Source organism: Mastigoproctus giganteus, chromosome 2 (assembly GCF_048544385.1).
Source record: "Mastigoproctus giganteus isolate SK-2022 chromosome 2, ASM4854438v1, whole genome shotgun sequence".
In the NCBI taxonomy this organism is placed as follows: domain Eukaryota; kingdom Metazoa; phylum Arthropoda; class Arachnida; order Uropygi; family Thelyphonidae; genus Mastigoproctus; species Mastigoproctus giganteus.
Window position 1 is genome coordinate 225,740,090 of NC_143576.1, and position 17,836 is coordinate 225,757,925.

General features: G+C 38.4%; 1 protein-coding gene across 1 annotated transcript in view; it reads left to right on the forward strand.

Annotated features, from left to right (window-relative positions):
• Positions 1-17,836, forward strand: part of LOC150090186 (formimidoyltransferase-cyclodeaminase-like) — a 158,260-nt gene that overhangs the window by 76,501 nt on the left and 63,923 nt on the right. The window lies entirely within an intron of this gene.

Sequence of the window (17,836 nt, forward strand, 5' to 3'; positions counted from 1 at the left end):
CTTTATTATCATGTTCACCATTGCCACTGACAAATCTGAATTCCTCGCGATACTTGTTAATGTTTGGCCATTTTCATACATCCTTATTATTTTAATTTTCTGATCCAACTCGATCGCTTTCCTTTTGTTGATAGATTTACTAGTACCGCTGTCACTTATTCTCTTAGTTGACACCACAATAACAGTCAAAATTAAATTTTCTGAAAAGAACTTCACAGGGTTAAGGTGAAAACTCACTATCACCCCATGCGAGCTCACATTTCACTAAATCACATTTCTGAAGGTCACTACCATCCAAAGGCCATCCTGGAATGGATACCTCCTAGGAGAAGAGAAAGACCTAGGAGGACATGGATGGATGGAATACAGGAGTGCATGACAGCCGGAGGCTTGACCAACCAAGACTTCTTGAACTGCACTTTATGGCGGGAAAAAATTCCTACTAAAAAATAACTTGTAGGCTGAGGAAATCCATTGTAAATGGAAATACTCCTCTTGAAGAAGAAGACTACCATAAAACAATAAAAACAATTTGCACTTTCCAGGTTACTGGGCTTTTCTGTTACTGCAATTCATTATAAACGGGAAGTAAACTCGATTTTATTGCATTTGTGATAATACCGATAGCTGGAATTCTATGGGTTTTTAAGTTACAGTATTATAGTGAAATGTGTGTCCCCTTCACTGAAATCTTCAGTCATATAAAAAAAAATATAAATAACGTAAGTCTGGGACTTGCTGTATTGAAAAATGTTCAGCAAACTATGTAAAAAGTATGGCGATAGATAAAAAAAAAATGAAAAACTTACCACATATTTACTCGCGTGTCCGATACAATGCTTCCCTTTATTTTTTACAGTGTCGCATATGGTTTGGTCACCAACATCATTTGGTGCATCCATTCATCAAAATGGATGCATTGTTTTCAAACTTTTGAATAATTTAAAGTTTTTTTTTAATTGAAAGAACAACTCTTGCATTTGCCCATCATTTTTGCAATTTCTGAACAAAAAAAAAAAAATAAATAATAATAAAAATTCCGATATCCCTGACATAAATAACGAAACAAAATTTGCCTTTTATTGTGCTGATTGAACACAACACAACAATCAACGTGACACGCTAAAACAAACTAAACATTTGGTCTCTCTGTTTTCTTTTTTGAGTGGCGGATGTGAAGACAGTGGGGGTTGCAAGATAATAGGTACACTAATCTCCCAATGATGACTCATAACGGCACTTCTTGTTGCTTATTTACGACTTGCAAAATATGTTTATACCTATTCTAGTTATTACTTGAATTTTATTTCTAGTTGATTTTTTTTTTTTTTTTACTTTGGAGTCTTGAAGTGTCCCGGTTAATCCGATCCTGGTAAATCGAGAGTCTGCTGTATATCAAATGATCTACATTTGATATACTTTTGGAATAACAATTAAAAGTACCTGAAGCACTGAGACATTGGCCCCACCGTGTACAGGACTCCCTCCTCAATGCAGAACTAAGAGATCTGTAGATTTACTCAACAAGTACAGGTCAATGTTGAAAAAAAGTTGTGAGTTAGGGTTGAATGTGAAGGTGTCTGCAATTCTGCCCAGACACGATAGGAGGGAGTATATGATGAGAGCCTTGTTGATTAGTTCGGCCCTGGAGAGATTGTGCAAGGCCCAAGGGGTAGAATTTTTTTCAGACTGGTCTGTGCTTGTTGACAGGAAAGACTGCTTCTACAGGGATAGGGACCACTTAAATAGAAAGGGTGCAAGAATATTTGCTGATGCTATGAGACAGTGTTAGGTAAGTCGGAAAACTGCTAGCTTGGGGGGGGGATAAACAGACTAAAAGGTTAACAGTCGTTGCAGGCAGAGACAAAAGTGATTCTTGCACTGCTTCTATTAGAATGAGCAGCAGCCTGGAAAGCAAGGCAATGGGGATTTCCAGGACTGCTGGGAGTCATAGTGGAACAAGTAAATTAGACAGGCAGGAAGGGAGGAGGGGTTATGCTATTAGTTAAAAAACACAAAATCTAAGGAAGTGCATCCAATTAATGTTGGTGGACAATGCAATGTTGAGTTTGTTTGGTGTGACATTAAGCACTGGGAAAGGAAAATTAAGAGTAGGTGTGCATTATAGGCCTTATAGATGTAGGAAAGGAAAGGAAAAAACTTCATCAGTGAAGACAGGATATTAGAGCTGGAAAAGGAATTAGAAAATGTGAATTGGAATATCATCGGTTTGGCTGAAACAAGAAGAAGAAATGAATCACTTATAAGTTTATCAAGTGGAAATTTGCTGTACACCAATGGAAACAGTGAAAAGAGTGAAGGTGGAGTTGAGTTTCTGGTCCATAAAGATTTTAAAAATAACATTTTGGAATTCAAAAGTACAAATTTGTACATCACCAAAGGTGTCAAGACTAATACTCAAGATTTCTAAGAGGTACAAGCTAAAGATCATAATGATTTATGCGCCAACATCGAGCCATGATGATGAAGAGGTTGAAGAAATGTACACCGAAATTGAGAGTCTTCTAGATGAGCAGAAAACCCACTACATTATTATTATGGGGGACTTCAATGCTAAGGTTGGAAAAAGGCAAAATAGCGCATAAAGAGGAACTATAGGAAATTTTGGAATTGGTGAAAGAAATAAAAGAGGTGAAAGACTTGTGGAATTTGCAGAATCTCAAGGACTGTCAGTAATGAACACTTTTTTTCAAGAAAAGGGTGAACAGAAAGTGGACATGGAAGAGTCCAAATGGATTAACAACTAATGAAATCGACTTCATCCTAAACTAACAGAAGATATATTGTGAATGATGTTACCGTCCTGAATAAGGTAAATGTTGGAAGTGATCACAGAATGGTGAGATGTACACTTGATATAGATGTAGGAAAGGAAAAAACTGACTCGAGTAAATAATACAAAGGTCTCTGAGATAACAGAGAAGGAGAAAAAGCAGTATGTACTGTAACTTAAGAACAAGTTTGAGCTTCTGCAGACTGCTCAGGACCAAGATATCGATGAGGAATATTACAACTTTCTGAAAGTGATAAAGCCCAAGAAACCTATAGGGAAAAAGAAATCCAAAGAAGAAAAAATTAGTCAATAAACACTTGTCATGATGAACCGAAGATGACAAATGAAGAGCAAAAAAACACTGACAGGGAAAAAATTGAGTATACTGAGTTATGCAAAGCTATTAGAAAGAGACTCGAAGAGGACATAAGAAGATTTAACACAAGAAAAGTAGAACAAGCATTAAGGGAAAACAAAGGATTTAAATCAGCAGCCATGAGCAGTAATACAGAAAGACAAATGATACTGAAACTGAAGAATAGTGATGATGTACTTATAAACAGCAGAGAAGGCATAATTCAAATAGCAGAAGACTACTATAGAGAATTATACAAGGAGCGAGGGAATGATACCAGCAGTGGGAAAGATGGATTGCAAAGTAGCAACACATACGACATACCCGATATTCTTCCTGATGAGGTAGAACATGCATTGAAGAAAATGAAGAATCAGAAAGCCCCAAGGGAAGATGAAGTTACTGTAGAGTTGTTAAAATTGGGAGGAAGAGACATAACACAAAAAGTGGCAAGGCTCTTCACAATTGCATTAGAAAAGACGCCTAAGCAGTGGAATAATGCAATCATAGTTTTTCTGCATAAGAAAGGAGATAAATCAGAAATTGGAAATTATAGACCATTTAGCTTGTTATCCCACATCTACAAGTTGTTCACAAAGGTCATTACTAACAGATTAGAAAGAATACTTGATGAGAATCAACCGAAAGAGCAAGCTGGCTTTAGGACAGGATTCTCAACTATGGATCACCTTCACGTAATATCATAGCTAATGGAGAAAGCAAATGAATATAAAACACCATTATGCCTAGCATTTGTGTATTATGAAAAGGCATTTGACTCCATACAGCATAAGGCAATGTTTCGGGCACTGGAAAGACAAGGCATAGGTACCCCATATGTTATGATTTTGAAGAAAATATATGAGAGTGCTACCTCCTTTATTAGACAGTAGGAAATTTAAAATCGAGAAAGGAGTGCGACAAGGAGACACAATATCTCCGAAGCTGTTTACTGCTGCCCTTAAGGAAGCTTTCAGAAGATTAGACTGGTCGCAGAAAAGAGTCACTGTGAACGGAGAGTACCTAAACCATTTATGATTTGCAGATGACATTATGGTCATAAACCACGATCCCAAAGAATTAGAGGAAAATCTTAATCAGTTATGCACAGTTAGTAAGGATTTTGGACTAAAGATGAATATGGCTAAAACAAAAGTAATGATGAACAAGTATGCCAGGGAAAGGGAAATAATGATTGAAGGAGCAGTAATTGAAAAGGTGGAGTCATATACTTATCTGGGACAAGTTATTAGCTGTAATAATGATAAATGGCTGGAAGTCAAGAGAAGAATAAATTTTGGATGGATAGCATTCAGGAAATATAGTCACATACTGAAGAGCAATATCCCAGTTTGTCTGAAACGTAAAATAATGAACCAATGTATACTCCCCACCATGACTTATGGAAATGAAACTTGGGCACTCACCAAAAGAATGGAAGAGAAGCTGAGAACTAAGCGAAGAATGGAACGAATTATATTGGGAATCAGACTGTTAGATAAGATGAGAAACACATGGATTAGGCAGCAAACTCAAGTAAAGGACATTCTTATCAAAACTAAAGAACTAAAATGGTCTTGGGCAGGACACATAGCTCAAAGACATGATGACAGATGGACTAAGAAAATAACAGAATGGTACCCAAGAGGAGCTAGAAGAAAACCTGGAAGACAAAGGCAGAGATGGATAGATGAAATTCATGAGTTTTTGGGTAGTAGTAGTAGTGGCACATGATGCAAGAAAGCAAGTGTAGGAGCTTATGCAGCATCAGCCAAAAAAAAAATCACACCATTCCCTCCAAATGCCTGTCCAGTTCCTCCTTAAATTTATTTAACCTATCAACTTCCACAACGACAGATGGAAGTTTGTTCCAGCAATTAACCACCCGCTGGCTAAAGGCAAATTTCCTCACATCTATTCTACATCTGTCCTTTCTTAATTTGAACTTATGTCCCCGTAGGTTGGTAATCTGAACAAGTGGAAGGATCCCATCAGAATTCAGCGTGCTCAACCCATTATAGACCTCAATCAAGGCCTTATAGACCTCAATCAGATCACCGCGCAGGTGCCTAGTCTCCAGCCACTGCAATTTGCAGAACTTAAGCCTCTCTTGGTAAGAGAATCCCTTCATTCCCCTCACCAATCGTGTTGCTCTTCTCTGTACACGCTCAAGCAAATCTACATCCTTCCTAAAATGAGGCCTCCAGACCTGTACGCAGTACTCAAGGCGTGGCCTGACCATTGCCTTATACAGAGGGACAATCACCTCCTTTTCCCTGCTAGCAAAATTCCTATATATCATTGACAAAACCCCATGACCCGCCCTAGCAGCCTGTCTGCACTGCTCAGAAAACTTCATATCTGACTGCACAATTACTCCCAGGTCTTTTTCATTTTCTACCACCTTAAGTGTAGTACCACACAGTTGGTACGTTTCTCTGGGGTTACTTCTACCCATATGCAGTACTTTGCATTTGTCAAGGTTGAACTTCAGTTGCCACTTCTTAGCCCATCTGCCCAAATTATCTAGATCCTGTTGCAGTAGCACACTGCCATTACTGTCATTAACAACCCTGCCAACCTTTGTGTCATCTGCAAACTTCGACATTAAGCCTGATATACCTTCATCAATATCATTGATAAATACACAAAACAACAGTGGACCCAACACCGAACCCTGTGGGACTCCACTAATAACATTAGTCCACGAAGAGCAGCACCCATTGATTACCACCCTCTGTCTTCTCCCACTTACCATCCTTTTATCCATTGTAGCAACTTACCCTTAATACCATTCTGCTCCAATTTGTACAGTAGTCTTCCATGCGCAACAGTGTCAAAAGCTTTCTTGAAATCCAAGTATATGATATCAAAATTATTTTTTGCATCCAGTTCCTTAGTAAGTGGATGGCCAGTGCTCAAAACAGAAGGAACTGGAAAGTTGCTGGAGAGGCCTTCATCCTGCAGTGGATTGAAAATGACTGATGATGATAGGCCTAATGAATCTGATTAATATAATGAGCAATTGTGCAGAGAAATAGTGGTCCAATAAATCAGAATGTCTTATAATGGGGGATTTTAACTTTACAGATATTGACTGGAACTTGTGGATTGGTCACTCGCACACTAGCAAGACTTTTGTGGATTTATTGGATGACTGTTTTCTACAGTAACATGTTTGAGAGGCAACCAGAGGGAGTAATACTCTTGATCTGATTATCAGCAGTGATTATTCATGCATTAAGAATTTGCAGATAAAGGAACCACTGGTAACAGTGATCACAATGTACTGATGTGGGAATTACTTAAAGATGTAACTACCATCAAGGCTAAAGGGAAGGAATTTTGCTCACCGTAAATGTGACTACAAGGGTCTGAGACAGTTTTTAAATTCTGTACAGTGGGATCAACTGAAGATGTTGCCAATGTTGAATTCTAAATGGGGACCTTCAGGGACTTAATTATAGAGGCTACTAGGCTTTTCATTCCAACTAAGAAATACTGTTTAGGCCTAAATGCACGTCAGATGAATTGATGAGGCTCGTGGAAGAAAAGAAAAATGTATGGGATGCATATAAATTAGCAGGTGACACCGAAGCCTGTGGCAGATATAAGCTAGTCTGTAATCAAGTCACAAATTAGGTTAGGCAGGCTGACCGGGCTAGCCGGGTGGGTAAAGGAGGCAGCAAAGGAAGTAAGCAAACCCTTAGCCATAATTGTGAGAGCTTCTTTGAACTCAGGGGAGGTACCCATAGACTGGAAATGTGCAAATGTGACCCCAATTCACAAAGGAGGAGCCGACCGGGCTAGCCGGGAGAGTACAGTGCCTGCCTGGCAACCCAAAGGTCGCGGGTTGGGTTCGAATCCCGCCTTGGGCTTGGATGGAAGTACTGCAAAAACCTTGGGAGGTGCATTATGGCCACAAAAGCCGATGCGCCAACAACTACCAAAAAAAAGGTTAGGCAGGCAAAGGCAGATTATACGAGAAATCTTTGGCAAAGGATGCACAGCAAAGAGTTCTTTACTTATGTAAACTCTAGAAGGAAAGGGATAAATGAGATTGGTCCACTTAACATAGATGGGTTGATGTTGACTATAGCTGATCATAAGACTAGGAGACCGGAGGAATTAACAAGTATAGGTCACTGTTGAAAAAAAGCCGTGAATTAGGGGTTAATTTGAAAGTGTCTGCAATTCTGCCCAGACATGATAGGAGGGAGTATATGATGAGAGCCTTGTCGATCAATTCGGCCCTGGAAAGATTGTGCAAGGCTCAAGGAGTAGAATTTTTTTTTCAGCCTGGTCTGTACTTGTTAACAGGAGAGACTTCTTCTACAGGGTTGCGATACACTTAAATAAAAAGAGTGCAAGAATATTTGCTAATGCTATCGAGGAAGTGTTAGGTGCGTCGGAAAACTGCTAGCTTGGGGGGGATACAAGGACTAATAGATTAACAGTAGCCACTGGAAGAGGTGAAAGTGATTCTTGCACTGCTTCTATTGGAATGAGCAGCAGCCTGGAAAACAAGATGCAGAGTATTTCTGAGACTGCTGGGAGTCATTGCGGTACGAGTAAACATATGGGTTGTGTTAGGGTAGCTAAGAATAGGAACAGGTGCATGTATACTTGCGTGTACACCAATGTTAGGAGTTTGGTAAATAAATTTGGTGAATTTGAGGTATTGCTCAAAACATCAAAGGCAGATATTGTTGGGATATCAGAGACATGGTGTCACACAGATATAAGGAATGCAGAACTGGAATGTGGGGATTAAAATATGTACAGAAAGGATGGACAGGATAGAAAGGGAGGAGGGGTTATGCTATTAGTTAAGAAACACATAAAATCCAAGGAAGTGAAGCTGGTCGACATCGCTGGACAGTGCAGTGTCAAGTCAGTTTGGTGTGACATAAGCATTGGAAGATCAAAATTGAGAGTAGAGTGTTCTATAGGCCTAATAACTCTGATGAGTATAATAAGAAACTGTACAGAGAAATAGAGTGGGCCAGTAAATGAGAGAGTCTTATAATGTAGGATATTGACTGGAATTTGTGTGTTGGTCACTCACACACACTAGCAAGGCTTTTGTGGATTTATTGGATGATTGCTTTCTACATCAGCATGTTCGGGAGGCAACTAGAGGGAGTAATACTCTTGATCTGATTATCAGTAGTGATTCTTCATGCATTAAGAATCTGCAGATAAATGAACCACTAGGTGGCAGTGATCACAGTGTGCTGAAGTGGGATTTACTCAAAGAGGTAACTACCATCAGGGGTAAAGGGAAGGGTTTTTGTTTCGTAAAGGTGACTATGATGGTCTGAGACAGTATTTAAATTCTATACAGTGGGACCAACTGATGATGTTACCAACAGCAAATTCAAAATGGGAAGCATTCAAAGAATTTATCTTGGAAGCTACTAGGCTTTACATACCATCTAAGAAATATTGTTCAAGGTTTAGGCCTAAATGGATGTCAGATGAACTAATGAGACATATGGCAGAGAAGAAAAATGCATGGGATACATATAAATTGATGGGTGACATGGAAGCCTATGATAGATATAAGCTGGTCTGTAACCAAATCACAAAGGAGATTAGGCAGGCAAAGGCAGATTATGAGAAATCCTTGGCAAAGGATGCAAAGAAAAACAGAAAAGAGTTCTTTACCTATGTAAACTCTAGAAGTAAATTGATGAATGAGATTGATCCACTGGATATTGACCGGTTCAACTGGTGATGATCCTGCTGAGGTGGTTAACAAACTAAACAAGTGTTTTGCATCTACATTCACACATGAGGAGTTATTCAGGAAGGGGAATGCCAGAGGTGAAGTAAACTATGGCAGTGAGCTAGATGATTTTGTAATAACTGAGAAGAAAGTGGAGGAGAAATTGTTGAGGATAAACATAAAAAAGGCACCTAGGGTGGGCGGGATCTATCCAGTTATATTAAAGGAGGCAGCAAAGGAAGTAAGCAAACCCTTAGCCATAATTATGAGAGCTTCTTTGAACTCAGGGGAGGTACCCATAGACTGGAAATGTGCAAATGTGATCCCAGTTCACAAAGGAGGTGCCGACCGGGTTAGCCGGGTGGGTACAGTGCCTGCCTGGCAACCCAAAGGTCGTGGGTTGGGTTCGAATCCTGCCTTGGGCTTGGATGAAAGTACTGCAAAAACCTTGAGAGGTGCATTATGGCCACAGAAGCCGATGCGCCAACAACTACCAAAAAAAAAAAAAGCAGGATCAAAGGCTGACACAAGTAATTATAGACCTGTGAGTTTAATTTCTGTTCCAGGAAAATTAATGGAGGCATTGGTTAAAGAAGCACTGCACGATCATCTAGACAAGACTTCTGTTAAATCTCGGACACAGCATGGTTTTGTTAAGGGAAAGTCTAGCCTAATTTGATTGGATACTGTGATGCAGTCACAAAAGAACTGGATGCAGGGAATAACTTTGATATTATTTATTTGGATCTCAGAAAGGCTTTTGATACTGTTGCAAATGGAAGACTGCTGCACAATTGGAGGCAAATTGCTGCTATGGATAAAGGGATGGTTGAGGGGCAGAAGACAGAGTGGTAATCAATGGACACTGCTCATCGTGGACTAATGTTATATAGTGGAGTCCCTCAGGGTTCAGTGTTGGGTCCATTGTTGTTTTCTGTATTTATAAATGATATTGATGATGGTATATCAAGCTTAATGTCCAAGTTTGCAGATGATATAAAGGTTGACAGGGTTGTTAAGGACACTACTAACAGTATGCTGCTGCAACAGGATCTGCAAAGGTTGAGCAGATGGGCTGAGAGGTGGCAAATGAAGTTTAACATTGACAAATGTAAAGTACTACATATGGAAAACAGTAACCCCAGAGCAATGTATCAACTCTGTGGTGCTACACTGACAGTGGTAGAGAATGAAAAGGACCTGGGGTTAATTGGTCAGGCAGATATACGGGATTTATCCAGTTATCTTGGTGTCTTGTCAATGATATACAGGAATTTTTCTAGCAGGGATAAGGAGGTGATTATTCCCTTGTATAAGGCAATGGTCAGGCCACACCTTGAGTACGGTATACAGGTCTGGAGACCTCATTTCAAGAAGGATGTAGAGCTGCTGGAACGAGTACAGAGAAGGGCAACAAGATTAGTGAATGAAACAAAGGGTTGCTCTTACAAAGAAAGGCTTAAGTTTTGCAAATTACAGTATCTGGAGACTAGGCACCGGTGAAGTGATCTGATTGAGGTGTATAAAGCCGTGAATGGTTTGAGCATGCTCAATGCTGATAGGATTTTTAATCTTGCTCAGAATAATCACCTGAGAGGGCATAAATTCAAATTGAGGAAAGACAGATGTAGGATAGACGTGTGGAAATTTGCCTTTAGCCAGTGGGTGGTTGGTTGGTGGAACAGGCTCCCATCCCTTGTTGTGGAAGTTGATAGCCTAAATAAATTTAAGGCTCAGCTGAACAGGTATTTCGAACGAACGGAAGAGTGAAATGGGAGTTTTTTTTTTTGGCTGATGCTGCATAAGCTTGCTTTCTTGCATCATATGCCTCTACTAATGCTAAGGTAGCTGATAAAATGAATGAGTATTTTGCTTCTACATTCACACATGAGGAGTTATTCAATGAGAGGAGTGCCAGAAGTTTATCAAACTCTAACAGGAAGCTAAGTGATTTTGTAATAACTGAGAGCAAAGTGGAGGAGAAATTGTTGAAGTTAAACATAAAAAAGGCACCTGGGGTCGACGGGATTTATCCAGTTATATTAATGGAGGCAGCAAAGGAAGTAAGCAAACCCTTAGCCATAATTATGAGAACTTCTTTAGACTCAGGGGAGGTCCCCATGGACTGGTGGTGTGCAGATATATCAGCAATTCACAAAGGGGTTTCAAAAGGTGACACAAGTAATTATAGACACAAGTAATTAGTTTAACTTCCAGGGAAAATAATGGAATCACTGGTTAAAGAAGCATTGCTGGATCATCTAGACAAGACTGCAGTAATAGTTAACACACAGCATGGGTTTGTTAAAGGGAGGTCTTGTCTGACCAAGTTGATTGGATACTATGATGTGGTCATAAAGGAACTGAATGCCAAAAATAATTTTGATATCACATACTTGGATTTCAGGAAAGCTTTTGATACTGTTGCACATGGAAGACTGCTGTACAAATTGGAGAGGTATGGCATTAAGGGTAAGTGGCTACAATGGATAAAGGGATGGTCGAGATGGGAGAAGACAGAGTAGTGATCAATGGACACTGCTCTTCATGGACAAATGTTATTAGTGGAGTTCCCCAGAGTTTGGTGCTGGGCCCATTATTGTTTTGTATATTTATCAATGATATTGATGAAGGTATATCAGGCTTAATGTACAAGTTTACAGGTGATACAAAGGTTGGCAGGGTTGTTAACGACAGTAAAGACAGTATGCTACTCCAACTGGATCTAGATAAGTTGGGAAAATAGGCTGAGAAGTGGCAACTGAAGTTTAACATTGAGAAATGCAAAGTACTGCATATGGGTAGCAATAACCAAGAGAAACATACCAGCTGTGTGGTGCTACACTCAGGGAAGTGGAAAGTGAAAAAGGCCTTGGGGTAATTGTGCAGTCAAACATGAAGTTCGCTGAGCAGTGCAGATGGGCTGCCAAGGCAGGTCATGGAGTCTTGTCAATGATATATAGGAATTTTGCTAGCAAGGACAGGGAGTTGATTATCCCGTTATACAAGGCAGTGGTCAGGCCACATCTAGAGTACTGTGTACAGGTCTGGAGGCATCATTTTAGGAAAGATGTAGATTTGCTAGAAGTGCAAAGAAGGGCAACTAGATTGGTGAAGGGAACGAAGGGGTGCTGTTACGAAGAAAGGCTTAAATTCTGCAAATTGAAGCACCTGGAGAGTAGGCACTTTCGAGGTGTTATGATTGAGGTGTGTAAGGTCTTGAATGGAATGAGTAAGCTGAATGCTGATGAGATTCTTCCTCTTGCTCAGATTAAGAACCTGAGGTGGCCCTAGATTCAAATTGAGGAAAGGCAGTTTTAGAATAGATGTGCAGAAATTTTGCCTTTAGCCAGCGGGTGGGTGTTTGGTGGAACAGACTTCCATCTTTTGTTGTGGAAACAACAAAATGGTATATGGTATAGGAGAAAAGATGTTCAAAAGAAGGAGAAAATAGCGATAGGATTAAGGATAGACGGAGCATTCATTTCTACTATCCCCTAAACTTCTCTTAGTTCTGGCACCTTGTGTACTTTTCATTTCCATTTTCACAGACACTTTATTTATTCTACAAACCACACATTATTTATACCCTTTTGCTTCCTCTACTGCTGCACTGCACGTTTTGGAGCATTAGACATACTATAACTTTTGTTATTTCCCTTTTTCTGCTTATTTTGCTTCTTAACTGTTATATAAACCTACTATATATATATATATACACACACACACACACACACACACATACATACATACATACAGCTAAACTTCCCTATAACGAATTTGATAAATCCAGCGAAAAAATTTTTATAGAGAAATTTTGTTATACAGAGAATATCTTTTTTTATTGGAAATTATTATCTAATTAGAATATGAAAATGAACATACATTTTGTTTTTAATGTATTTTATTTAAAAAACATACTTATTTAAATTACATTTACACAATTTTTTCCGGTAAGCATCAAATTAAAAAAAATTAGTAATTTTCATTTGCACAGTACAATTAAAAAATGTCTGATTCCCAAATAGAACCTCACATTTATTCAGAGCATTAAAAACATTATTAGGAACATTTTCACAAAATGGTAGACTCAGACGAACTGTTTTAAAAGCGGGAATCATTTCTTCGCAAATTGGCTTTTCTATGGGTTGTTCTGATGAGTCTTCAGCGACATCATTAATGTCTTTGTAATCATGGTCACATCTAACACTGTTCAGCAGTATTTCATCTTCGTTTGGATGTTCTGTTGTAGTCAGATCTTGATCTACATAAATATAGCCATCCAGTGTTATATCATTTTCGATGTTTCTGGACAATTGTAATAATGTCCAAAAGTTTTTCAGTTGTGAAAGCTGCAGTTCATCTTGTTCGTCCGGCTGTCCTCCGACTTCTGTATTCAATGCAAATCCCGCTTTCGAAAAACAATTTTGAATAGCGTATTTGCTGACATTGACTGAACTTTTGCCAGTTCAGAGATGCAATCTCTAAGGTTAATTGTAACCTCCAAGTTTTTATTTTCTTGTAACACATTGACAATCTTTATTATTCTTCTCTTTCAAAAATGAAATTTAAAATTTTTAATAATGCCTTGGTCCATTGGCCGGAGTTTTAACATTACGTTTGGTGGTAAAAACAACTTCACACTTTTTTAAGTTTGGCAGAAATACTGGCAGGATGTGCTGGACAGTTGTCAGTACTTAACACGATTTTTATTTTGTTATACATTTGTCTAGTTTTAATATCCATTCTTCGAAAATATCACTTGTCATTCACGCTTTTTTATTAAAGGTGTAGTAAACTTCCAGTGATTTTTGTGCCTCTAAAACATCTTAGGGTTTTTGATTTTCCGATGACTAAAAGTCTTAATTTTTCACTTCCTGTCATATTGGCTCCAACTAGCACAGTGATTCTTTCTTTGTTTTCTGCCAAAACATTTATCATCCTTAAAAGCAAGTGTTCTATTAGGTAAACATTTAAAGAATAAATCCATTTTGTCAGCATTAAAAACATCTTAGGTTCATATTCTTCCAAAATCATCTTTAAGCTGTTGCTTCTCCAACTGTTGCAATCTTTTTCACCTACATTAACACTTTCTCCACAAATAACCTTTTCCACAATTCTGTGGCACTTCTTAAATTTATCTAACCACCCAGTGCTTGCATTAAATTCTGTATGTCCAAGGGACTTTGCAAATTTCAGAGCTTGTTGCTTAATTATTGGACCTGATATTGGTATATTCTTTTCATGTATCATTTGCATAAATTTTAGAACAGCTTTATCAACATTGTATATACATAACTTAATTCGCTTCTTGCTCCTCCTTCAATTGCTTTTAAAATTGATTCTCGATTTTTTAAAATCGTAGATAAACTGCTTGCAGGTATGCTATATTTCTCTGCAATATCTTTTTTCTTAAAACCCTGGTCAATATCATGAAGAATCTTGACCTTATCATTAATACTTAAACACTTTCTCTTCGATATTGTTTCCGCAACTGTAAAAATTACTCGACTGCAGTTCACTGCCGTTACATACACCACGTAGCCACCACCACAAACTTCGCTGTGCTGGCCATATGGTGAATTGCTAGTACTCGCATACTTAATGACATTCGATTGTCAGTTCAACAGTATTATGTGACCTTTCCTATCGATCACTTTGAAGAAATAAATGACTGTGAATTCCTTTTATTCTGCTTTCATTCATATATACATAAAAGAAAATTTATGGTTAATGTATGTTGCTTTTCAGAAAAAAAACATTTTTAAAAATGAGCATATAGGCTATGTAATTGATGACAAATCATTCTAAAAGAGCAAAATTGAAAAACATTTCATGAAAACCATCTACTGTGAGTCCAGTTAAATGAGAAGGGACATACAAAAACTATCATATAATGATTGACATTAAGGTCACGTGGTACGCTTGAGGTGAGAAGCGAATGTCACTCAATAGGCGTTACTAGAAACAAACTATCGAACCATTCTATGTATTGCCGCCGCAGTGCGCTAAAGGTTTGCCCGCAGAAAATTTTGTTTTCCCCTTAGCCAGCATCAATTTACAAATCTGCCCTGTTTATTGCAAAGTTCATGACCACTTTTAAGAAAACCCATTTGGTTTTGTAACTGTAACAAAAATGAAACAACCCCCCCTATGGGCATCAGTGGCCACAAGTGAACCACCAAATACGGAGGATGCGGAAAGGTCAGGGAATGACCACCGCATATCCTGGAGCAATATGGCCTTAGTTGCTAATGCTCCTAAAAAAAAAAAAAAAAGTGTTCACTAAAAGGATGGTTAATTCTAGATGCTAATGGGCAATTTCGGAGGGAAGAAGGCCATATTATATTTGAGCGGCTGTTTAGTGGTAAATGCTTGAAAATCTTTAAAAAATTCTTTTGCTAATTTTTTTTAAAAATTCGTTATAGAGAGATTAACACTTCTCTATATGGGGTTAATTTTACATGTAATTTCATTTCAAGGTGCAGTGTTTTGCAAAAAAATTCGTAATATAGCGAAATTTGTTAAATAGAAGTTCCCAATAGAGAAGTTCCACTGTGTGTATATATATATATATATATATATATATATATTAATATGTTATAATAGACAATAATTTTAGCATGTTAGTCCAAATCCTTTAATGTAATGTTATTTTGATATACATTTGTAATAGCAGCGATTCAAGACAGAAAAACAGTCATTAAGAATGTTCAAAGATGCATCTTTCCCATTCTGTCCTATGCTTCTGAAATCTGGTCTCATGCTCCTCAAGTAACCGTCAAGAAATTCCTTGCCCAAGAATATTGGGTTCTTAGATGGCTCAATAGTAAGCTTCGTTTTCCTCATACAATATCCAGGCAACAGCTTTATAAAAACCTAAAAATAAAGCCTCTGCAACAGATGATCAACGAGTCTGGAGTCATGCTCCTTGCAAAGTTAATCATCTCTGCATGCGATTCACCAAACTTAACCAATATAATAGCTGCCCCTAACAGGGAAAATTCAAGAAACCAGCGATTCAAATCCAACCTCTCCAGGCTCAAACAAATAGACAGAATGTTTCCCAATGCATCCATTCACCTCATAAATCATCACAACATTGATTGCAACAGGTTAATCAACACTTAAGCCTACAGAAGTCAGATCTCCGATGAAATGAAGAAAAATAATCCAACCCAGTAATTGCAACTGAAAGCCAAATGTCCTGTTCTGCAATTTTTTTTTAAATTCATAACTAAAATTCCTAGTCATTGTTAATATCTATATAAAATCTGCTATGTACATATACTCGATTATTTTATGTCATTTCCTTTGTATTTTTACCTGCCCCTAGCCATGTGCTGTGATGGGCTTGCTGTATAAAGGTTTGACAGGCCAAGGCAGTTTATGAGAAATCACTAGCAAACAGAGCAAATAGGTGGGGGGGGATAAGGAATTCTTCACATATATAAATACCAAGAAGAGCAGGCAGGACAAACCAGATCGGACCTTTACGTAAGGGAAAGGGGATAGTATTAAATACACCAGCTGCCATTGCAGATGAACTCAACAGTTATTTTGCATCGATATTTACAAATGAAAAACCTTTTGTGGCAATGGGAAATTGTGGGAGCGAAGTTGAAAAATATGTAATTAATGATATTGAAATTTCGCAAGATTATTTAATGAAAAAACTTCCGAGCCTACAGGCCAGTACGGCTCCTGGAGTTGATGGAATATACCCTATAATCTTAAGGGAGGTGGCAAGTGAGTGCATTGAACCATTGAGGCTAATTATGCAAGCATCACTAGACTCTGGGGAGATTCCCTTGGATTGGAAAAGTGCCAATGTATCTCCCATACATAAGGGTGGCTCCAAGAGTGAAGTGGGAAATTATCGACCTGTCAGTCTGACTTCAGTGGTAGGGAAAATCATGGAGGCAATGATCAAGGGTGGAATTCAGGATCATTTGGATCGAATTGAAATTCTCAAGGATACTCAGCACGGTTTTGTAAAAGGAAAATCATGTTTAACAAATCTGGTTTGCTATTTTGAAAGGGTCACTCACGAACTGGATTTAGGGAATAATTTCCACATTGTTTATTTTGATTTCAGCAAAGCTTTTGACTCAGTCCCACATGAGCAGTTGCTTTATAAGCTGGAACAGGTTGGAATCACTGGGAAAATCCTTAGCTGGATAGCAGGATGGCTTCAGGGCATTAGGCAGAGGTTGTGATAAATGGCTATTCCTCAGATTGTGTTGATGTAAGAAGTGGGGTTCCCCAAGGATCAGTATTAGGACCACTGTTGTTTTTAATTTCCATAAACGACATCGATGAAGGGATAGAGGGCATGATGTCTAAATTTGCAGATGTTAAAATTGGTAGAGTAGTTAATGATCACTGTCAAGCCTAGCTTCTTCAGAGAGACCTAGATAGACTTCAGGAATGGTCAGAAAAATGGTAGCCATGCTTTAATCCAACAAAGTAAGGTATTACACTTGGGAAACAGTAATCCCAAAATAACGTATTCACTTGGTGGAGTTCAACTAAACCCAGTACTGGAGGAAAGGGACTTGGGTGTTACGATACGGTCAGACATGAAATTCTCTGAGCAAGGTTGCAAGGAAGGCCCATGGTGTCCTATCGATGATCTATCGAACTTTTGCAAGTAGAGATAGGGACGTGATAATCCCATTATATAAGGCTTTTGCTAGACCACAATTGTAATACTGTGTTCAAGTATGGAGACCCACCTAAAGAAAGACATAGAGCTTCTTGAAAGGGTGCAAAGACGGGTAACTCGCCTGGTGAGATCGGCAAAAGGGCATCCTTATGAAGGAAGACTTTGAATATGTGAGTTGCAGAGTTTGGAAACTAGACACCTTAGAGGAGATTTGATTGAGGTGTTTAAGGCTCTGAGAGGCATCAGTAAAATGAATGAGGGTGAAATTTTCAAGATTATAAAAGATGC